This window comes from Vulpes lagopus, chromosome 6 (genome assembly GCF_018345385.1).
Source record: "Vulpes lagopus strain Blue_001 chromosome 6, ASM1834538v1, whole genome shotgun sequence".
NCBI classification, from domain to species: domain Eukaryota; kingdom Metazoa; phylum Chordata; class Mammalia; order Carnivora; family Canidae; genus Vulpes; species Vulpes lagopus.
Genome location: NC_054829.1, coordinates 112,149,819 through 112,175,852, shown reverse-complemented (window position 1 = coordinate 112,175,852; position 26,034 = coordinate 112,149,819). Strand labels below are relative to the sequence as shown.

General features: G+C 32.3%; 1 protein-coding gene across 1 annotated transcript in view; it reads left to right on the top strand.

Moving 5' to 3' along the window:
- Window positions 1-26,034, top strand: part of LOC121492711 (KAT8 regulatory NSL complex subunit 3-like) — a 45,587-nt gene that overhangs the window by 7,605 nt on the left and 11,948 nt on the right.

Sequence of the window (26,034 nt, the reverse complement as noted above, 5' to 3'; positions counted from 1 at the left end):
AGTTTATGGATTGAGGACTTAAACCACAGCCTTCTGGTGGGGTTGGGGGAGGGGTGTGGGCACAGGCAAAATCAAGTTCTGAACACACTGAGATTCCAGAAAAGTAGATTAGGTTTTAAGGACTGAGCCTAATTTTCATGTAGAAAATGGAAAGCTAATAAAAAATAAATCCAAAAGTAAGGCCACTGTATGGCTTGGATGAAGATGGCTGGAGTGAGAAAGAGACTGTAACTCCTTGTTTGGTGTTCAGGTGCCTGGATCCTAGAGACTATAGGATCACGCAGGATAGTAAAACAAAGTCAATTTTACTTTAGGGCATCAGGTTTTCTTCTGACTACAGGGGAAACTAATAGGAATAATACTAACACAATATAAAGTAAGAAAAAGTGTTTAACCTGAAAAATAAGATCATGTACAACATGATCTTATTTGAATAGTTGAATAGTTGAATAAATGCACTAATGAAAATAGTACATCATTCCAAACTGACAGGACTTTTAATAACAACAATAAGTGTTAAAAAGTTATATATAATAACTAACAGCATTTTAAAAATATAAATCATGTTATATAAAAAATAAATAGAATCCTATCTATAACATGATACTTGAAATGTTCCTAAAGGCACTGAGAGGGGCACTTGACGGGATGAGCACTGGGTGTTATTCTGTATGTTGGCAAATTGAACACCAATAAAAAATAAATTTATTATTAAAAAAAAGAAAGGTTCCTAAAGACTGACAGAAAATTAATGAAATCATTTCACTTAGGATAAATACCATACATTGCCATCATTTAACATTGTCTAGGTTTTGGGCAAATATATGCAAGCACAGACGAAATAACCTGTCAAAGAAATAATCAATTTTTGCTGTTCTGTTTTTATACCTGACCAATACAATATAATTTTACAAATTGAGTATTTTTTTAAATGTGATAAGGTGGCTGTTAGAAACATTAAAAAAAAAAAAAGATTTACTTGAACAAATAGTACTCAGAAATGAAAATAAGTCTAAGTACTTAGAAAGGTATGTATCAAGACCTATATGAAGACTGTGAAGTGATACTTAAATGTGAAACAAAGTCCGAACAAAGAGCAAGATATATCATGTTTCAGTATTCCCTGTGTATTCCTTTCAAGTGATATAAATTTGATTGACGCTAATCAGAACTTTGCCTCTCAGTCTTAGAAAAAAGAAAACTTAAAATCTGGAGTACATTTGCAATGACCACTGGGTATTACATAGAAATATTGAATCACTATATTGCACACCTTAAATTCATAGTACACTGTATATTAACTGGGATTTAAATAAAAATTCTAAAATATCTGATTATGCAGTAAACTAAAACTAAGATTAGGTTAGGGATTTTGCATTACCAGCTAGCAGAATACATAATAAAATCTGTGTGATCAATATGTCCTAAGGGCAACAGAAAATATATCACAGGACACATACAGGAAATCAAGCAGATATAAGAGAATTCAACAATTACAAAGATGTTGGTTTAATTCCAATCATGAATAAATTATCTGAAAGAAAACATTGGCACCAGTATCTAACTAGAATATAAATGTGTCTTTCAGTTACATCACACACAAAACTAAATCAAGTTTTTTGGTAGATGTATCTGTTGTGTTATAAACTCTGCTCCCTGATCCACTACAAGGGAAGATCCTCTTTCTGCATACCAGACAACCATATTTACTCTTCCATTTTTATTCAATTGCTCTTCAATCTCCTCCTAGACTCACTCCTATCTAGTTCATCAAAGGGAACTTATTCCTACAAGCAAAACTCCTGGTCTGGCACTTGGATCATAGTATTCTTGGAATATGTATATATCTTGGTATAAAAGAGGAACTATGACCCTTGAGAGACAAGTTAGAAAACACACTTAATATATTAAATATTTGAGATAAACCTTGTCTCATATGATTTTAGATGATGCAAATTAATCACTTTGATTTCTACATTAGAACCAGAAATATTTCTTGCCAAGTATTTGTCATTTAACTATATGTATAACTGATATACTTTTAATTTCCAGAAAATCAAATTGCATTTGTCTTTATGGTGGTATCCAAACTGAGATGAACCGAGGCACCATTCTTTCTGGGTTTTTATGTTTACTACATATATGAAAATGCTTTCTCCTACTCGCTGTATTTGAGGTGCACTAATTATTCATATTCTCACTCAAAGATAGCATAGGCCATACATCGTTCAAAATTCTGTCTAGTGATGTAGTTTAGTTGCCTAATCTCCCTTTTTTTTTAGTTCTCATTTGGAAGCATGAAGAAGCTTGCCCTTTTGAGAAAAAAATAATAAATTTACAATATTATCTCTTCCTATTATTTCATCAGTACATTTTTAATCTAAACTTCCCTTTACAGTGAAATGGTGGCATGCCATTTCTGAAGAATGAGCTATTAGGTAAACAAAACTCCAAACTGCTTTATTAAAAATAACCTAATCCTGGGGCACCTGGGTGGCTCAGTGGTTGAGCATCTACCTATGGCTCAGGTTGTGATCCTGGGGTCCTGGGATCAAGTCCCACATCAGATGCCCCTCAGGGAGCCTGCTTCTCCCTCTCCCCATGTCTTGGCCTCTCTCCTCTCATGAGTGAATAAATAAAATCTTAAAAAAATAACCTAATTCTGTACTGTGTTTTAGTTATAGCCTCCAAATACATATATATATATTATATATTTTATTTATATTTTATATATACTTATATATTTTTATATTTTTATATATCGCTTGACTCATTTTATGTTTTTATTTTATTTTTAAACGATTTTATTTATTTATTCATGAGAGACACAGAGAGAGAGGCCGAGACATAGGCAGAGGGAGAAACAGGCTTCATGCAGGGAGCCTGATGTGGAACTCAATCCCAGGACCCCAGGATCATGCCCTGGGCTAAAGGCAGGTACTCAATCGCTGAGCCACCCAGGCATCCCTGTGTTTTTAATGTTTGGATTATAATCTAAATTAATATGTTAAATAAGATCTTGGATACATGTTAGAATCATGTTTTTTTTCCTTTCAATTATCCTTATGTGTATATATCAGCATATATTACATTGATACTTTTAAAAAGAATTTTCTTTGTGATTAATAGCCTTATTTTTTTGTATCTGTTGGGAAAAAGTCTCTTTAACAAATGGTGTGGAGAAAACTGGACAGCAACATGAAAGAGAAAGAAACTGAAACACTTTCTTACACTACAAACACAAAAATAAATTCAAAATGGATTAAACATCTAAATGTGAGACTTAAAACCATAAAATTTCTAGAGGAGAATACAGGCAGTAACCTCTTTGACATTGCCTGTAGCAACTTCTTTCTAGATAGGTCTCCTGAGACAAGGGAAACAAAAGCAAAAATAAACTATTGGGATTTCATCAAGAGAAAAACCTTCTGCACAGCAAAGAAACAATCAACAAAACTAAAAGGCAACCATAAGAATGGGAGAAAACATTTGCAAATGATTTGATAAAGGGTTAGTATCCAAAATATAAAGAACTTATAAAAACTGAACACTCCCCCAAAAATAATTCAATTAAAAAAATGGGTGGAAGATATGATTAAACACTTTCCCAAAGAAGACATCCAGATGGCCAACAGACACAGGCAAAGATACTCAACATTACTGATCATCAGGGAAATACAAATGAAAACTACAATAAGATCATCACCTCATACCTGTTAGAATGGCTAAAATCAAAACACAGGAAACAAGTGTTTGCAAGGATGTAGAGAAAGGGAAACCCTCTTACACTGTTGATGGGAATGCAAACTGCTGCAACCACTCTGGAAAACAGTATGGAGGTTCCTCAAAAAGTTAAAAATGGAACTACCCTACAATCTAGCAATTGCACTACTACAAAGTATACAAAAATACTGATTCAAAAGGACACATGAACCCCGATGTTTATAGCAGCATTGTCAACAATAGCCAACTTATGGAAAAAGTTTAAATTTTCATCCCCTGATGAATGGATAAAGAAGAGGTGGTATCAATATACACAATGGGATATTAGCCATAAAAAATGTAATCTTGCCATTTGCAACTACATTAATGGAACTAGAGTGTATTATGCCAAGCAAAATAAATCTGTTAGAGAAAGACAAATACCATATGATTTCATTCACATGTGGAATTTAAGAATCCAAACAGATGAACATAGAAGGTAAAAAGAAAAAAAGAGACAAACCAGGAAACAGACTTAATTATAGAGAACAAACTGGAGGGGAGGTAGGGTGGGGTGGGAATGGGTTAAATGGGTGATGGGGATTAAGGAAGGCAGTTGTGATGAGTACTGAGTGATATATGTTAGTGATGAATTACTAAATTCTACACCTGAAATTAATATTAAATTGTATGTTAACAAACTTGAATTAAACAAAACTTATTTAAAAAAGAAAATAAACATGTATTATTTTTATGTATTCTTTGTATCTCCAACTTTTGGGTAAGGAAATTTAACAATGGCTAGCATTTAAAAATGTATTATTTTTCTGATTTGCAATATATAAAATGATCACTGTCCACACTTGAAGTTGTAAAGCGATTATGTAGACAATTCACCATCTGTTACTGCAAATGCTAAAGATTATGTGAAAAAATAAAAATAAAAATTATGTGAATCCTCCATATCAAGAAAACTTAGATACATGTTTAATTTCCATATTGTTATTGATTTATATGTAACAATTGTAGAACACAGCTCAAAGGTATTAAAACAAAAATATTTCTCTATCCTTATTTGAATATACGGATTTGAGCACCTAGTTTTAGTGGAGAGGAGAGAAATTTCAGCCTGTCATAACAACTGCTATTTATATATTTGATAAATAGCTTTTATCATAATAGTTTTGTAGAAGATGATCATATTATAAATTTAAAAGGCTGAATCATTCAGTCATTAGAATTCACAGTTCATTATGGGCAGTCTTGGCTTTCCTCTGTATATAATCTTAAATTTAATCTGCATGTGATAAATATAATGACTTGAAGAATATATACAATTTTAACATAGTTTTTCAAAATTGCTTAAGTCATTGGTTATCTTAAAAATAGATACATACTAAACAGTAATATAGAGTATAAAATTTCTCAATCTAAAAGTTAAGAAACTTATGTCTTTATAATGAGAAAAATAATCTCACTCATGGTGAGGAAAATATTCTATAAAGAATGTGTTATGTAAATGAGATTATCTAAGAAAAAAATCAAAATAAACTTTCAATATTATAAATATTCCTATCTGTTGCTTGGTATTTCAGTGGAAAAAGACAAAGAGGAATTTCTGGCTACTATTTGTAAAACTTTCAAGGTCTTGCTGGACAAAAGTTGGGACAAGAACATTAGTGAATGTTGCTTAACATCAAGTCAGGAACTAATTACACTCTGTACCTTGTGGTCATTTATTCAACTATATTTCCCAGGGCACTAAGTTATCCAAGTTCTGTTACTGGTGCTTGTTCACTTTCTACTTACAAGGAGCACAGTCTAGAAAAAACAATAAAGCAAAACAAGTTATAGGAGGTTCTTAGAATTTGAGTCTGTAATATATATGGTGTGATTCTAGAAGTGTGTTATACCCTCCCCCCCAAAAAAAACATTCTTAAGATTCTAGAAGTGTGTTATACCCAAACAAAAAACATTCTTAAGAAAGCTAAATGAACTTAGTAGAGGAGCACATTCTTGTAGGAATCAAAATTTAAGAAAAAATTGACATTTATAACACAAAAAAACATGGAGAATAAACGAACATTCCAAAAGAGACAAGAAATTTAAATAAATATATTAAAATTACATTTTACTAAGATCAATTCCAAGAGTAGTTTATCATTTGGAAGAAAAATTCACTTCCAAATTAAAGGTTTTTTTTACACCTTAAAATTTCATTCACTTCATTCATAATGACGACCAGCTCTCACTGTCCTCATTAACTAGTTATTCAATTTTATGTTACTTTAGGGGGAAAAAAGTCTTCATTTGACTTCTGCAAAGGAAAGAAATTTAAACATGTGGATTAACTGGGATGCCTGGGTGGCTCAGTGGCTGAGCATCTGCCTTCGGCTCGGGTCATATTCCTGTGGTCCTGGGATCAAGTCCCACATCAGGCTCCCTGCTTGGAGCCTGCTTCTCCCTCTGCCTCTTTCTGTATGTGTGTCTCATGAATAAATTAATACGATCTTTAAAAAAAAAAGTGGATAAACTGAGCAAAGGCAATACTGCACTTAGTTCTCAAAGTATCAATTGAACAATATAAAATTTTGTGGCTACAAAAAAAGGCTGATTGAAGACAAATAACTTGTTTTGATTGCTTTTCCCACTAAGTTTATTTGGTGTTTTGATATATTATTTTTTCAAAATTTTGTCACCCTGAGACAAAAGCTGGAGAATGAAAATAATTCAAAGGCAGCTTATCCATTATCCTTTTAAAATACCTGTATAAATGGAGAGCTTCATCTTATGAAGGAAATATTCAAATATTCCTTGACTTTAGATAACATTCATTCCCTTGCTCATCCTCAGTATTTTTATGCATTGTTTTTTTCCTAGTCTCATTTGTCTTTCTGAATCCCTGTTGAGAACTTAAAATATTTTCTGAATATATCAGGGTCTGTTCAGGACAGACTGATTGGTGATACAGACAGGGCTGTCTCATGTATTCTGAGGAAAACATATATTGATAACTGAAAATTAATACTCCCATCTAAGAGACTAAGAACACTGAAGTCTTCAGGAGTGGCTGTAGTTTCTAACAAAGTTATTTTTCAGGTTTTTGTAGTATCTTTTTCGACTGAATTTTTCCTTCATGTTACTCATTCATTGCCTGTAGAAATTTCTTTCTTTTTTTAAAGATTTATTTATTTATGATAGACAGAGAGAGAGAGAGGAAGAGACACAGGAGCAGAGAGAAGCAGGCTCCATGCCAGGAGCCTGACGTGGGACTCGATCCCGGGACTCCAGGATAGCACCCTGGGCCAAAGCCAGGCGCCAAACTGCTGAGCCACCCAGGGATCCCCCCTGCCCCATAGAAATTTCTAAGAGTGTTACTTCCCAGGGGAATAACATCCCTTCTTCTTGGGCCTATATCTAGCAGTTCAGCAACCACAGCAAGATTGTGTAAGTTTTAAGGAAGAGTATTTTTCTGTACCAGTCAATAACACTACAGTTGAAGTATAGCTGAAATTATTTAGGGAGATCATCCTCATTATGCTACCAAGAGATGGAAAAACATTTTCTATGAAAAACAAAGAACCAAATCAGAGTTCTTTAAAATGTCTGATAAATAAAATCTTTAAAAAAAAAAATTGTTACTTATTTGACAGAGAGAGAGAGCACAAGCCAGGGAAGCAGTAGGCAGAGGGAGAGGGAGAAGCAGACTTCTTGTTGAGCTGGGAGCCTGATGCTGGACTCAATCCCAGGACCCTGTGATCATGACACAAACCAAACGCAGACACTTAAACAACTGCACCACCCAGGCACCCCGATAACAAAACTTTAACATTGTTTCTTCTTGTCCAAAATGTAAACGTAGTTTTTATTTTTCTTCACAATAATGCAATTCCCACAATGATAATCATTTCATCATGCAAACATGGGGTGATATATGTATATAAGACTGCACAATACAGTACAAATACTAATCCTTGGTCATACACACACCCCTTCCAGAGATCGAAGAGACCAAGACCTGTGAGGGCACTGGCTATGACAAATTTTTAAATTCTTAACTGCAAGAATAGTATACTTATATATATTTTGTGCTTAGTAAGTAATTATTCTATTAGTACTAAATAATATAGGTACTTACCAGCTTCAACTTAAATGTTTTAACTATTATACCTGATCCCTAGCAAAGAAGCTCTGGATCATTCCCCAAACTCCTGAAAAATGTTAATGAATTTTGGCATTTGTCTTTATGGAACTATAGTTTAAATGCTCTGGACAACTTCAGTAAAAGGTTTCATTTAATTAAAACAAAACAAAACAGAAAGATGAGTAATCTCCTTGAAATCACACCCTTCCATTTTTTCCTGTGGTTATTCACAAATTATAATTTCAGATAGTTATCATAGTATATAACTAGTGATCAAAATATTTAATGAATGAACTATGTCCAGGAAGGGGCAAAATTAAAATTCTGAATGATAGAAGTTCATTAAAGTTGATACCTGGAACTATAATAGCAATGATTTGCTCAGAAATATCTAAGTTAAAAAGATTAAAGGAATAAGGCACTTATTTTATAATATATATTTTTATTAAGGAACAAATGACTGAGTCTGGTTATTAAAGAAAAAATACCATCAGAAGCAGAAATAAAGAACTCTAAGAGGGAAAAGTTTGCAATTATGCTAAGCCAGTTCACATATTTATCTTAGCAAATCCCAAGTTTTAAAATTTTCAATGCCTTTTGATATTTTATTCTATAGAAAAATTACATTTAAAATCCAAACCAAAACAATATTTTATGAAAGCAAACATTAACCTTTCGCCAGCTAAAGTCCCCCCAAAAAAAAATGTTCTCAGTAAGAGAAATGCCCAGATTTATTGATCATCCTCTTCTCTTCACAAAAATGATTCCTCCCTGAGTTAAGAATTATGTTCTTCCTTTGTATTAAAACAGTGAAATGAAGTAGAGATCAGGCAGTGTGGAACAGTTTTGCATTTCAAGTTTTTTATTTAAATTCCAGTTAGTTAACATATAGTGTAATATTAGTTTCAGGAATAGAATTTAGTGATTCATCACTTACATATAACACCCAATGCTCATCACAACAAATGCCCTCAAGGTAAAGTCATGGCTCATTACCCGAAAGCCCTATGGCAAAAATATTTAGACCTAAAGGAAGTTGAGTACTCCTGTAGGTAATCATGTGTTCCAAGGACAATGAAAGGTTTCCTGGAAGAATTAATGTATTTAGGGCAAACACTACTCCATCTCAGGGCCAAGAAATGATAGAAAATTAGAATAGCAGCCAAGTCCATGGTTTTGACATCATTGGTCCAATGATCAAATCCAGAGTACAAAGGTTTAAACTACTTAGAAATGGGACACCAAGCATATGTATTTAATTAACTCGAACTAAAACTCTTGAGATAAAAATGTATAAAATAGTAAAGTGAGTTATACCTTTGTGACATATTTCTAGGTTTGGTATTAATAAATATACAATGCAACCAAACAATAAAAATAGTATTTTCAAATTAAATACCAATTTAAGCTAATTGGAAGTGATTCATTTTTTTGTTGATTTGACTAACAACTTTGATCAAATATTTCATCAGTTTTGCTGTGTAGTGCAATAGCAAGTCTTAAGTTTAAAAAATTCCTTGGATATCATACATGCCTAAAGTATATCTGAAATAGATTCTTAACTGGTTTTACTACGCAAGTATTTTCAAGTTTAACCATGTCTTGAAGTCATTTCAAGCTCAAGTCATGAATTTAAATTAAAAGCATATATAAGTAGTGAAGCTAGATGTTTAATAAAAGTGGTATTTTCCCATAATTCATTAGTTAGACATTCAATCTATAAACAAGTTCATTTAAGTAAGTTTATGTCCTAATGGAACTAAAAATGCACCAAATACTAGTTTACATTAAGAGTTGCTTAAACATCTTCATGGAATTAGGAGAATTCCATGTCCAAAGTAAATCTTTGTTTATAATGATTAGCGAATAATTAGATAATTTCACTTGCAATTAAATTTCTTTAAAATTGAACAGTGGAATAAAAGTTAAATTTTGATAGATAATCTGAAAATTTTACCTATCCAAAATCTTCCTTAAGCCATATTTTTCTATTTTATATGTTGCTAGGTTAGAAAGTGATCTTAATAGATTTGAAATTCTGTAACTTTTTCTAACTCTATTCATAACCATCAGAGTATCATATTCTGATTGATTCAAAGTATCAATGTAATGCAATCAATCAACGATTTCCTTTTCTCTGAAGAAACTGTGAGCTGTTAATGCTGAGAGTTAGATGGCCAAATATTTAAGAGGGCTGGAAAGCTACAGAAGTAGCTGAAAGATAGGAAAGAAATGAAAGGTTGTCCTGCAACGATGAAGGCACAATTGAGTTGAGCATTCTAACTGAGTAGCAGAAACCTTGAGTTTTTATGATCCATACAGGAGTATTCAGTCGTCTCAGATCTGGCATAGGGAAGGAATAGTTGGAGTTTCTCACACTACAATTTTACTAGAGAAGTTTAAAGAATACCAAGAAAAAAGGAGTTGAAATGACAGATCATAATAGTCTACTGGATAGCTGAAAGGACAAATGAAAAAGCAGATTTAAAAAGAAAATTCTTAGATTTATAGGTTACAAAATTAGGGTTTTCAATAAAGCCAAAGAATATAGTGGAAATAATTGAATGAGGAAAAATGACCTAAAAGATGTTATTTGAATTTGAGATTTCAAAGATGTAATAAGACAATGTTATTAAAAGTAATATATCCTTGAAACAGTCATGCAAGATAGCCCAGTGGGTAGGAGGGTATCATGCAACCAAAATACTAGATGATCTTGGATATTAGAAACAAAACCAGAAGTCTGCAAAAATCTTATGTGTGTTCTACATTCTAAATCAATACTAAATGAATTTAAGTTTATTTGTAAACAAGAACTCAGAGAGTACTGTAGTTTATGGTTTTTAGCCTCAGTGGAAGATGACTATTTTACATAAGGCAGGAGTTAGGGGGGCATTTACAAGCAGCAGTAAATATCACACAGGTCTGGGCTCCCAGCTTGTTTTTAGGGCCATGGGTAATGAGAATAAACTACTCAACTGCGAGAACACAAGAATTTTCCAGTTTCAGTACAACATGACTAAGGGAATGTAGAAGGGACAAGTTAGGATGAGAATTTGTTTTCCCAACACATACACACCAAAACAGAACATTTCCAGAAGATGCAAGGAAGTGATTTGGAAATGAAAGAGAGGGCCTTAGGTAAAATCAAGTAACCAGAGGCTTAGAGTGTGGGAGACAACCAAACTAAGGAGCTCCAATTAAGTGAGATCACATCTGTGTTAACAACTTGAGCTGAAGGCAGATGCTCAACCACTAAACCACCCAGGCATCCCTGTTTGTTTTATTTTGGGGTCTTCTATTGCTTTGTTTTCATTCTAGGAATTTTAATCTGTTTACACTGCCCTCCAGTCTTGCCTGATGTTTACTTTATCCATAGAACTTTATCATATTGATCACTTTTGTTAAATGTCCATTCTGATACTTTCAACATCCCTGACCTACCTGGTTCTAATGCTTGTTCTGTCCATTCAGGTTGTGACTTTTTCCCCCCTTTTGGTAGGCTTTGCAAGATTTTAAAATTATAGATTCATTTTAGATTATTGTTTTGTGCTTCCCTGGGTCACTGAAATAGTCTAAGTTCCCAAATTTAATTACTATCCATCTAAAATGGCCCTGAATTCTATGTTCCCTCTTTCAATTCCATAAGCCTGGCTAAACAACTAGACAGGCACCATAAATTCAATAGGTATAAAACTGAAAACTCATCGTGACCTCTAATGAATTTCATTATGATCCAGCTCTTTCTACCAACACCTGGTAACTTACAACAAAAATCTATAAATCATGCCCAATAAACTCTCAACACTGCTTTGGCTTGACCTCTTCTTAAAACATAAGGAATATCCACCCACTTTGGTTTGAATACAGAGACACATGATGCCACACACACCAGAAATGTACAAAAAGAATTATTATTCTTACATAATTAAGGTCTCAGAGATGAGCAGAGCAGTCTCCAAAAGTTCCACAACAACTTGAGAAAGCAAGGAAAGCATCCTAAACTGGGGCTTTTATTGTGATCAGGTGATGGGCCTAGGTGAAGAGGAAGGCAGGAAATTAGGTGGTTTGAATCTCCTGAAGATGCTAAAGGGGAAGTTTAGGCTCCTTTATCATCTTGCCCATGTGTGGGGCACAAGAAGAGGCAAACATGAAGTCTAAAAGCTTACAGTCAAACATCAAAATAGGATTTAACTCTTCATTATAAATAAAATCACTGACATGTTCTTACAGTTGCCATCCAAATTTTTCTTCCCCACTTTTGAGCCCCTTTTAAGAAGCTATCATCTTTGTCTGAACATCTATGATAGATTTCTTACTCATCATATTACTGTAGTTTGCATTCACATTCTCTCATATATATAGTTTCTAGAAGACAGCAAGAGCTGCATTGTTCCCCAAAGCCTTACCTCCTCCAAAAATCTTTTGTGCTTAAATAAAACCGAAGGACATCTTTACTATTACACATGCAACCTATCTATTGATCTATATTTTATGTATCCATAAATCTTCCTCAATAAGCATTTTAAATGGAAGCCATACCTACCTATTATTGTATCATGTTAATTACCTGTGCATGGCACAAGGAATGGCAGTGATAGCTGCTGAAAAATTGAACATTCAGGGCTCAAAACCATGAAGATCCTAACCAGGATTAGAGGCTCCTTGCCATGGAATTAGTTTTCTGAGATGCAATCCAATGTGTGACTCAGAATTAGATCATATAATTCAAATTATTTATATAGAATTAAGAATTAGAGCAAATCCCAAAGAATTCAAAATATATCTTTTCAGTCTTTATGTAATTTATAAACATATTTTTACCTACTGATGAGCAGGTAATAAAGTATTTTACATTTGTTTGCTTCCTCCTAAATGTGTTTGATAGGCTTCTACATTGCATACCCTTGGGAAATTGATTCACCCATAGAACAGAAAGGCATTACCTACTTTGAATAAAATTGTGTTTACATATGAATTCACTAATGGCCAGACTACTGTTTTCTACAGCAGTACATTAGCATTTGAATGAAAATTTGAAAGGTTTTAAAATGTATTTCAAAGTGGAAACATTAGACAAGTTTATTTATATCCTATTTTTTCCCCACCATGCAATATGTTTGGTGGGAAACATTAATTCAGCTCATATACAACACTGGATTTCAAAATTAGCTGAAAACTTAAATATAACTTTATTATTATTTTTTGTATTATGTGAAAGGGGAGAGATTAAATGTTGCCAGAGTACATAAAGTGTTGTTTTGTTTTATCTTCACATACTTACCTGATAACATTTAATATATTCTTAGCTTATTTAACAAGAGTAATTAATATCACTAATAATTGAGAGATATTTAATACCTAGAAGGAAAAAAATGCACCTTTAACAAGATGTAAGCTTACTCTCTGATTTCATCCTAAATGTCATCCAAAATTGATGCTGTTGTACAGAATAAAGCTTAAGAATCAAATGTCTCTGCTTTCATTTGTGAATGACCCATATATGATGTAAAAAAGATATCATCCAGAGATTTGGTTGAAAACTAAAATAATTGAAGGTCACTGTTTATATCTTACTAATAAACCAAATATTGTTATGTAACCCAATACACTCAAAATATTAAACATCTTCAAATAATCATTTTCCTTTATTTACATGCAGCAATTTTACACAATTCATAATATAATTCAAGCATAGCACAATGATCTTCATAGGTGTACCCATATACATTTTAGTTTATGTAAAGTCAGTTTTAAATCTTTGTGTTTATATGTATACAGATGTGGTTTTTGTGTGCATATTTCTTCAAACCTAAGTTAATTTTCAGAGTTCTAAAATAATATTATAGAAAATAAATATCATACCTGGCTTTCTAAAAAATGTGAATTTACTATATATATCAATTTTAATTCATAAAAACCATTTAGTTATTATCAAGATATATTCATCTTAATTTTATATTTAAATTGATTAAACTAATAATACACCATAATGGTAGATAATTTCTTCAGAGATTTTTAAAAAATGGTATCCACTTGGTAACTATAGATTCACATAGAGAACAGTTTATTTATTTATTTTTTTTTTATTTTTTATTTATTTATGATAGTCACACAGAGAGAGAGAGAGAGGCAGAGATACAGGCAGAGGGAGAAGCAGGCTCCATGCACCGGGAGCCTGACGTGGGATTCGATCCCGGGTCTCCAGGATCGCGCCCTGGGACAAAGGCAGGCGCCAAACCGCTGCGCCACCCAGGGATCCCGAGAACAGTTTAAAGATCATGACAAGCTGCATGCTTTGGTATTGCCTTTATTTTTCACAGTGCAATTTGAAATATATAATATAGATTTTTGATCTGAGGAAGATAAAATTTGAAATTTCAATGTAATAGATAACTAATATCATTAGTGATCATCACTGCTTCCTCCTTCCCTTGTTAGCTCAAATTACAGGCCTTTCATTATTACCTGAGAATATTTGGCTTACTTTCTTTTTCTTTTTCTTAAAAAAGTATGGCTATGAAAAGTTATGCTCTTTGCTCTTGTTTCTGTAGCTGCAAGGAATGCTTAGTTGGTCAAAAGTTGCTTATCTTGCAGATAATGTATTCTAGGAATAAATTCTAAGTAGAATATATATAACAAACAGCATAGTTTCTCTGAGATTCCTCATATATAAAATGTAAAGCATAATACTTATTCACTTGACTTTCCTGGAGACATGAGATCATATATATAGTAACTCTTAGGGATAATGATGATAATGATGATAAAAGGTGAATAATAAGGATGCAGAGGGTATAACTCTATCACATGCTTAGCATTAAGCATGAGTCTTTAGAGGAGTGAGACTTGAACTTTTTATTAAGGCATATCACAGGTTAAACAGAAACTGTGGCTTCTAATTCTAATTAGCTATTATGTGTGAGGATGGTAGTATTTAGAATACACTTTTCAGGAGTCTAGTTTAATAAATTGCAGACAGAGTAAATGTTCTATTCTAAAAATTTACCACTTGTACCCTGAGTTTGGAGGGAGTACAGTAAATTTTAAAACTGTCTTTTTAATTTTGTTCTTAGCTGCATATTAGAGTGTATTAATAGCATTTCTTGATATTTATCATTTATAATTTTAATCTAGTAAAAGCAATTATGGAACTTAACATTTTGTTTGAATGCAGAAAGTCATGCTTTAGGAAAACAAACAACTCCCTACTGAGACTATTTGATAACATCATTTTTTTCATGTGCTATTTAATTTGCCAGTAGATGGATAGAGTTAGAAGTAATATTGTAGGTATTAAAACTCTAAAATTGTAGGAGAAATGGAGGTTACACTGCAAGCAAAGTTTTTCCCTGGCATTGGTCTCACAGTCATGCCAGCAGAGTTTTAAAAAATACATCAGTATCAGTGAATGTATCACACTAAAGGGACATAAGAAGTGAATTTAATTCTGTTCCTTTGAAAGGTTTATTTCTTTAATCATAAAAACGCATTCCAATTTTTTTAATAGGTGAATTTTGTCAATTTTTTCAGCTACTTCTACAGCCATATTAAGTGATTTTGTAGGATTAATCAGGTTATGTGAGTGACTCATTATTTTGTTCTTTCCATTAAGCAATCTGAAATGTGTACAATTAATTTCTGACTTTGAATCATTAGAGAAAAAAAGACTAATTACTAGCTAAGAAGGGTTTAGTGCAAAAGATAGAGTATGGTGACTCAAAAGTTCTTACAATTCAAATCCAAGTGTCTAGTGATTTAGGGATCAAAGTAGGAATATATAAATTCATCAAAGTTTTAATTTGCCATTGATTATATATGATTATATTTATTTGTGAATATAAATGTCAAGCAGCTAAATAAAAGTAGTCTGTAAAGACTTGAAACATCCATGCTTTGAATTTAAATGTCATTTGTTTAGAACGTTTTTTTTTCTCAAAACATCAGCCTTGTCTGTATGTGTATTTCTTTAAGGTCTCAAGACATTTAATGCATCAAATATTCATGTTTGACTTACAATATATAAATATTTAAATAAAAAAATTATGGTGAAAATTGACTTTAATATAACTTCAACAGATATAACTTGCTACCAAAGCAATGTGGAAATCTTTACAGAAAATTTCATTCAAGCTTATTATCTTGAGGTTCATTTGATGTTGTAATTGGCATTGCATAGAATGAAGTAAAATCAGTATGCGAGGTGGTTTTCAAGTAATCTTTAATAAAATAAGAGTTAACACTCTGCATTTTCTTTTTGAAATTTTTACAATTCATATTCTATTAGCATATCATACATAATTAGACACTAATTATTTCTTTAGCACAGTAAAAAATGTAGTTTTGACCAGCCTCATTATCCTGCCTTGAAATTAAAACTGCCTTTCTATGATAAAACATCAAATTGTTACAAAGAAAACTCATGTTTCTAGAAAAATTTAGCAAAATTGAACTTCTTTATGTATGTTAAGGTATGCATTTGTATAGAATGCTATTTTTTGCAATGATAATTGTCTTAGATTTGCTTTTTATGATATGTTTGAATATAGAATTAAACTATGCAATAGTAACAATGCCATCTGTACATTATTTTATGATATTCAACATGAACATGCCAAGATCAAAATTCCAATGTTTATCTAAAAGGTTAATGAGCCAGAATTTTGCTGGATTTATTGGTTGATGCTCTCATATGAATTCTAGAGTTACAGGAGAAATTGAAGAAATTTTTGAACTTTCAGCAATAGTTGGAATGGGTCAGTGTGATAAGCAACCATGTATAGATATAATAACAAATAAGAGAAGTGGAAATAATCAATTGCAAATGATTCTATTTGCCTGATAACCATCCATCATACATTTCTGCTAGAGGCACTTGGAAAAAAATAAATTAACCTAAGTCTACCTTATTGTGTTTTTTAACCTTGAAAGTTATTTATAATATAAAAATATTCATTTAAGATAAAATTTGTAGGTCAAAAATGTGATATACTTTGAAATGGTTTAAAGACTAAATATGTTTTAAACAAACAAATATATCTATATCCTTTGGCATAAGACTTGCATTTTGATAATTGCTCCATCACGTGGAATTACTTGGACTTCATAAAAATATTTTGTTCATTGGCCCAGATTATTTTGCATTTTCATATGCTTATTGGAAGTTGTTTGTTATAATTATGGTTTTAAAGAAGAAAATGATTCTTGCCAATTACACATCAGCTATAATACAGCTCTGAGAGAGCTAAATGAAGACTGTTTACAAGTCTGGTAAAACACAACAACAAAAATTGCTTCATGTGTATGACTGGCATGTGTCAATGGTGAGATTGTTTTGGGGGAACACCTGTGTGTGTGTGTGTATGTGTGTGTCTATGTATGTCTGTGTGTAACAAAATGTAAAAATATGTCAGTTATAAATTTAATCCCCTTTTTAATCATTGGGGAAAAAATGTTGAAGCTGGAGAAAAAGTGCTACAAAGTATTTGTGCAAAAATATAAAAATAAATATACACTTGAATCTCTAAAAAGACATATGTAGTATTAATAAAAATTTTGTTTGTGGAAAATTCTGTATGCTAGACTTAGGATCAAATACTTTCAAATGTAAAATGCTGAGTACCCTTTAAACTTCTGTAATTTAAAATTAAACTGTTAAAATCCTTTTCAAATATAAATTATATATAATCTTAATAATATTCAAGATATAATGTTTTGTATCATGAACATTATATGGCCTGATTTAAGTAATTTTAATTAATTTGAATAACTTAAAAGTCATGAATTTAAAATAAAAATACCAAATATGAAAAATAAATGCATATATACAGTGAAATTATTCTGGTTCCATATAATAGTTTTTTCAGTTATTAATCTCACATTAAATTTTCTTAATTATTAAAGAGTTATTATCATCCTTATTTTGGCACTATTTAGTGAAAAATGATTCCCTTAAAAAGAACCGGCTAGCCTACCAATTTCTGGAGGGACTGAATATGTTGTCCATTACTGCGTGTAATGAAACCTACCTGCCCAGTATACTTGAAACTAATGTAATAATGGTATCAACTATACTAGAAGAAGAAGAAGAAGAAGAAAAGAAGAAGAAGAAGAAGAAGAAAAGAAAGAAAAAAGAAAAGAAGAAAAAATCTGTGTACCCATATCTATAATCTGCTGTACAATTTCTCACTTCATTGCTTATGTGTTAAGAAAGTATTCGACATTAGAAAGAATATTTCTAAATATCTTCTGACTCTCAGAACACAGAGAGCCTTAAAAATCATTCAGAGTGGGGCATCTGGGTGCCTCAGTCAGTTAAGTTTCTGCCTTCGGCTCAGGTCGTTATCTCAGAGTTCTGGGATCAAGCACAATATAGGGCTCCTGCTCAGTGGGGAGTCTGCAAGTCTGCTTCTCTTTTTCCCTCTGCCCTACGCCCTACTCATGTTCTCTCTCTTTCAAATAAATAAATAAAATATTTTAAAAAGTCATTCAGAGTAACAAAAAAGCCTACTCAAACTAATAGCTGATTAACTTGAAACCTTAAAAAAGCCTATTTTTGAAAATAATAAACTTTATATCATAATTAAAATTATAAAAAATATTCTTTAGTTTTGTAATATTTTGAAACCATTTGCAGAGCTCTATAATAATACATCCAAGCTTTTGGGGTGCCTGGATGTTAGACAGTTAAGCATCCAATTCTTAATATCAGCTCAGGTCATGATCTCAGGGTTCTCTCTCGGGGTGGTGAGATCAAGTCCTCCATCAGGCTCTGTACTGGGCATGAAGCTTGCATAAGATTCTCTTTCTTTCTCTCTCTCCCTCTGCCCCTCCCCACTTCCCTCTCTAAAATAAATAAATAAGTAATCAATCAATCAATCAATCCAAGCCTTATATTCCCAACAAATTATAAAGAAAATGAGAAAGAAGGAAATCTTGCCACTTGTGACTACATGGATGGACTTTGCAGGTATTATGCTAAGTGAGATAAGACAAAGAAACACAAATCCTGTATTAGGATCACTTAAATGCAGAATCTGAAAAGTCAAATGAAACAGAGAATAGAATGATGGTTGTCAAAAGTTAAGGAGTGGAGGAATTTGGAAGAGTTTGGTCAATAGGTACAAACTTACAGTTAGAAGATGATACATTCTGGACATCTAATGCACAGCATTGTAATTATTGTCAATAATCCTGTACTACCGATTTCTAAGAGACTACATCATAAACCAGAAATTAACAAAATGGCAATAAGTATATACTTATCATTAAATGTAAATGGACTTAGGACTCTATAATCAAGGGAAACAGGGCAATGGAATGGATAAAATTAAACAAAAAAACAAAGAGAAAAAAGACCATATACGTGCTGCCTACAAGATAATCACTTGGACATAAAGACAAATATAAGCTAAAAGTGAAGACATGGGAAAAGATATTTCATGCAAATAGACGCAAAAGAAATAAAGGAAGAAGCTGGAGTAAGAATACTTATATTGGACAAAATATACTTTATTTTGTTATTAATAAGCTTGCTACAAATACTGTAGCAAGAGACAAAGAAGGGCACTGCATAATGATAAAGAGATCAATTCAACAAAAGGATATAACAATTTTAAGTATCTATGTACCCAATACAGGGGCACCAAGATACATAAAGCAGACATGAACAGACATAAAAGGAGAAACTGATAGCAATACAATAATAGTAGGAGACTTTAAGTCTCCCCATTACATCAACATGTGATCACCCAGACAGAATATCAAGAAGGAAATTGGTTTTAAACAATACATTAGACTAGATGGACTTAATAGGTATATGCAAAATGGTCCATTCAAAAATAAGAGAATACACATTCTTTCAAAGTGTACATGAAACTTTCACCAGGTTAGGTCACAGATTGGGCCAAAAAACAATTCTCAATAAATTCCAGAAGACTGATATAATATCAAGCATCTTTGCTGACCATAATGGTGTGAAACTAGAAATCAACTATGAGAAAAATAATTGGAGAAAACACAAACATGTGGAGGCTAAAAAACAGTCCACCAAATAACCAATAGGTCAATGAAGAAAGAAACCAAAAAGGTAATTTAAAAAAACATGGAAACTAAAGAAAATAAAAACACAATAGTACAAAATATTTGGGATGCAGTGAAAGCAATTTCTAAGAGAGAAGTTAATAACATAACAGGCTTACCTCAAGAAACAACTAAAATCTCAATCTTAACTTACACCTAGAGAAACAAACAAAAAAGAATAAAGTCTAGAGTCATATTTAAAAAAAAATGAACTCTCAGTAGAAGGAAGGAAATTATTATCATAGAAAAAATAAATTGTGAATTAAAAAACAAAGGATCAAGAAACCAAGAATTGAATTTTAAAAGATAAATAAAATTGACAAACTTTTAGCCATGATCATCAAGAAAAAAGAGAAGGCCTAAACAAACAAAATCAGAAGTGGAAGAGGAGAAGGAGAAGCAACAACCAACAACACAGAAATGCAAAATACTTGAGAGACTACTATGAAAAATTTAATGCCAACAAATTGGACAACCTAGAAGGAATGGATAACTGCTAGATTCATATAATCTTCCAAAACTGAATCAGGAAGAAAAGAAATTGGAAAAGATTACCAGTGACATAATTGAATCAGTAAACAAAAGAGTTACCAACAAACACAATTCCAGGACCAGACAACTTCACAGGTGAATGTTTCATAGAAAACATTTAAAGAAGAGCTGATACCAGACAGAGAGACACTGCAGAAAAAAAGAAACTATTGACCAAAACCCCTGATGAACATAGATGTAAATATCCTCAACAAAATATCAGCAAACTGAATTCAATAATACATTAGAAGATACATTGACCACAATCAAGTGGGGTTATTTCCAGGGATGCAAGAATGGTTCAATATTCACAAATCAATCTATGTGACATATCACATTAACAAAACAAAGAATAAAAATCATATAGTCTTCTCAATTGACCTAAGAAGAGTTGACAAAATTCAACATCCATTCATGATAACTCTCAAAAAAGTAGGTTTAGAGGGAATATACCTCAACATAATAAAAGAAATATATAAAAAACCCAGAGTTAACATCATACTCAATGGTAAAAAACAAACAAACAAACAAACAAAAAACCCAGAACTTTTTTTTCTAAGATCAGGAATAAACAAGGATGCCATTTTCACCACTTTCATTCAACACAGTACTAGAAGTCCTAGCTGCAACAATTAGATAAGGAGAAGAAATAAAAGGCACCCAAAACAAGTCTATTTACATTTGCACCAAAATGATTAAATTCCTAGGAATAAATTCCACTAAGGAGGTAAAAATCTGCACAATGAAAACTATAAAACATTGCTAAAAGAAATTGAAGATGAAATAAGCAAATGGAAAGATATACCATTCTAATGGATTGGAAAAATTAATATGGTTAAAATGTCCATACTATCCAAAGTGCACTACAGAGTTAATGTTATTGCCACCAATAGCATTTTTCACAGAATACCAATAGCATTTTTCACAGAACTAGAATAAATAATCCTAAAATTTGTATGGAATCACAAAAAAATCTGATTGTCAAAAAAAAATTAAGAATGATGAATGAAATTGGAGGTCTCAGATTTTATATACTACGAAGCTATAGCAAGCACAACAATATGGTGCTGGCACAAAAACAGACACAGAGATCAATGGAATAAGATAAAAAGCCCAGAAATAAATCCACACTTATATGATCAAATAATCTGAAAAAGGAGGCAAGAATACAAAATAGGTGAAAATACAGTCTCTCCCATAAATGGTGTTGGGAAAGTTGGGAAAGCTGCACACAAAAGTATGAAACTGGATCATTTTCTTACACCATATACAAAAGTAAACTGAATATGAATTAAAGACCCAAATTTGAGACATAAAACTTTTAAAAAAGAACATGGCCAGTTATCTCTTGAACATCACCGTTAGCAACATATATAGATAGGTCTCCTCATGCAAGGGGAAACGAAAGCAAAAATAAACTATTAGGACTAAATCAAACTATTAGGAAAGCAAAAATAAACTATTAGGACTAAATCAAAATTAAAAAGCTTTTACACAGCTAAGAGAGCCATCATCAAAACAAAAAGGCAACCAACTGGATGGGAGAAGATATTTGTAAATGATATATCTGAGAAGTAGTTAATATCAAATTAAAATGGACTAATACAACTTGATGCCAAAAAACAAAACAAAACAAAAACATAAACATAAAGAGAAGCCTGGGTGGCTCAACGGTTAAGCCTCTGCCTTTGGCTCAGGTCGTAATCCTGGAGACCTGGGATTGAGTCCCACATTGGGCTCCCAGCATGGAGCCTGCTTCTTCCTCTGCCTATATCTCTGCCTCTGTATGTCTCTCATGAATAAATACATTTTTTAAAATTTGTAAACATTTTTTAAAAACCTAAATTATGGGCAGAGGGCATAAATAGACTGTTCAAAGTGCATTGCAGAAAAGTTATGAAGATTTACATTTATATTTTCCACAGGGAGAAATGATAAACACAAACACAGAAATAAACGAGTAGAGATATAAGGAGTTTGTCTGAAATATGACATATTTTGGCCAGATTCTAAGAGACAAGTGTGTAAAAAATATATTTTAGGTCTTCAATTATTCAGTGTAGAAATGTAAAACATCACTGCACTTGCTGTTTAGAATATAAAAAATATACAGAATGTGAAATTTTAAAATGCACTAAGGGATACATATTTTAAAAACCAATTTTAAGATACTTTATAAATATTTTTATGTTTCCTATTTTTCCTATTTACATTATATTTTATTTAGAATTCTATCACCTCTTTGCTAAAAATGACAATAATCAACTAATTTATTTTCCTGCTTCAAAACTTAAACCATCAAATCCAGTATCCACCTAGCTTCCACAAGTAACTTTTTGAGAAAAAAAAAAGATTAATATTAGTCATTGTCCCACCAAACCAAATCCAAAGTATCTTCCATGACACACAAAATCTCCTACTCATCTACACCCTCATCTTACCTCCTTCTCTCTTGCTTAATCATGGACAACAATAAAGAAAAACTTCTTTCCCATTTACACAATCTTGTTTCATTCTTCTGTCTCTTTATGCTTCCTACATGAGTCGACTATATTCCCCTTTGACACAGTCTTTATTTTTAATTTTTATTCTTATGTTGTCACTTATTTCCAGAAATGCTACTTCTTCCAGAAATTTCTATAAATTCTACTGGATTTTAGCCATACCCAATCCTCACATTTTTCCCCAAACACTTTACTCTGCTCAGATTGCCTCTCATTGGTTCTCCATAATACCCTACATTTCTGCCCATTTTATCTCTGTCTCCATCACCTTCTGTAAAAGGGATGCTAGTTTTATTTGTATCTTCAGTACTAGCGATGTATATACACATATATACACACATATCATATATATGTATATATGTGTATAACAGCATAAAAGGCACATACATACATAAATATATAATATTGTGTGGTGATTTTATTAGTCATTTAAATGCTACTGAGCTTTGTTTATCAATATACGTATAGGACACAGATTTGAACCCAAGAATTCTTGAGTCAAAGCTAATGCTCATTTCACTATGCTTCATGTCTCTAATTGATAATATTAGAATTAAATGAGTTGAACATTCATAAAATATATGTGTATCATATTTTATTTTATTTTATTTTTATTTTATTTATTTATGATAGGCACACAGTGAGAGAGAGAGAGAGAGAGAGAGAGGCAGAGACATAGGCAGAGGGAGAAGCAGGCTCCATGCACCGGGAGCCTGACGTGGGATTCGATCCCGGGTCTCCAGGATCGCGCCCCAGGCCAAAGGCAGGCGTCAAACCGCTGCACCACCCAGGGATCCCTGTGTATCATATTTTAAATGGGAACTCATTTTCCCAACTTTTTCACTCTGAAAGCATTTTTATACCAAAAGATATATAATTATTATATATTCTAAAAATTAAATGTCATTATGTTTACCTTAAATTATTAAAATTGATATATAATTATAGTTTGCAGATAACATCCATAACTTATAGTGAAAACTAATACATAGTTACTAAAGAGCTCAAACATATAAAAATTGAATAAAATTAGGAACAAGGGGGATCCCTGGGTGGCGCAGCGGTTTGGCGCCTGCCTTTGGCCCAGGGCGCGATCCTGGAGACCCGGGATCGAATCCCACATCAGGCTCCCGGTGCATGGAGCCTGCTTCTCCCTCTGCCTGTGTCTCTGCCTGTCTCTCTCTCTCTCTCTCTCTCTCTCTCTGTGTGTGTGTGTGACTGTCATAAATAAAAAAAAAAAAAAATTAGGAACAAGGAAGCAAACTATTTTTAAAAATTAAAGACAGTTATTTCCTTAAAAATTTTTCTACTTGAGATCATACACCCACGAATGAAGCAATCAATTCATATATCCAAATATATTCCAGAGTAATTGTAAAAACATTCACTATTTTTAAAGGAAACTTAATTATTTTTTTAAACTGACATCCATTACATCATCAGATTTTCTTCCATCTACATACAACATTATTTGGTGTCATAAATCTAGAGGCATCAAAAAATACAAGCCTACATAAAGCATCCTACTTATGCAAATAGTGCATCTGCTGCTGTTTGAGGAGGCCAAAGACTATTTCCAACTAGAATCGGACAACCATAATACAACACAGATTAAATCAATCAAAATAAAATTATATTAGAAATATTTAAAAGTTTAAATATTGTGTATAACCTGCTCAGAGAATCACTTCAAATTTTCCAGGAAATTTGGATTTCAAATCATATTTCCACCTACCAATACTCATTGTTCCCAATAGAGAAAAGTTTCCTCTGCATTTTACTCAGCATAAGTATCATTTCTAACTATTTTTCATTATTACCATAATGACAATTTATTTTCTGGTTAATATTAAAATCTTTCCAGTACTTGTCTATAAAAGGAGATTAAACCAAGGGTAAAATAACAATTTTTTAGGTTTAAATATTTTATAGATTATTTTCTCTGTATAAGGAAATATTGGTTGGATACTCATGATTTTAATTGTATTAATATGTATGACTGAAATAAAAATAATGTTTTATAGTTTCAGAAATATGGCTATATATAACTTATTAAAGAGTCCCGTTCTAGGCCAAATCATAGTACAATTTTTCAAGGCTAACCATAGGCAATCACAAGGCTTTTCCTGGCAAGTCTTAAAGGGGAAAGCAAACTTCCCCACATTAGACTGAGTGTCCAACCAGTGCATTACAGTTTTTTTAGAGGGAGGAGCAGACTAGGACCCAGCCCAAACACCCTCTACCAAGTCATTCCTTCCATGGCCTGCCAAGCTCATAAACATGTCTTTATTGCTAGCTCTGCTTAGACTTTTGGTGGTAAAGTCTTGACTAAAATATTTCTCCATTCTGACTCAGGACTTTTCCACTACTAGCTCTTTTCTCTCTCCCTCCTTCAGACTCCCTAGATCCATGAAATGGCAGGAGCTTTTTATTCAAGGCTCTACAGCAGTGAGAGGATTACCCCCATTTGTACTACTTGTCATCTGACTGACACTCTCCCTTTACTAGTCTATGGGGGAAAATGAAACATTCCTGCCTACCTCCCTTATTGGTCTCTTACTTACATTACTGCAGTAAATGAATGAAGATTTGATTGTTACTTTCAGATGGGGGTCCTTGTCCTAATTGGCCACTTCCACACCCAGAAGCTCAAAACTTAATCTTATGTTTCTTCCAACCACTCTGTGAAGAGAGCTGATCAACTATTGATTGCTCATAGATCAAGCAGAAAATCTGTACTCATTTAGAAAATATATGCTTTAAATGTAAGATGGTTTTCTGAATCCTGGAGATAACATTTAAAATTTGCTAAAAGTATATAGCTACTAGGTTTATAATTAATTCTTTTGAATTTACTTATCTACATATTTAATAACAAACTGATATTAGGTATTAAATTATTAACAGGTGAAAAAAATTCTAAGACTTACATTGGCTAAAGATAGAGTTCAGTACAAAGCAAAGATCTTTGCAATATATCATTTATCTAACAGTTACTAATATTGACTTCTTTTTAATAAGTGATTTGTATTTTATTCTAAAGATGTTTCTGAGCCAATCATTTTTTAACAT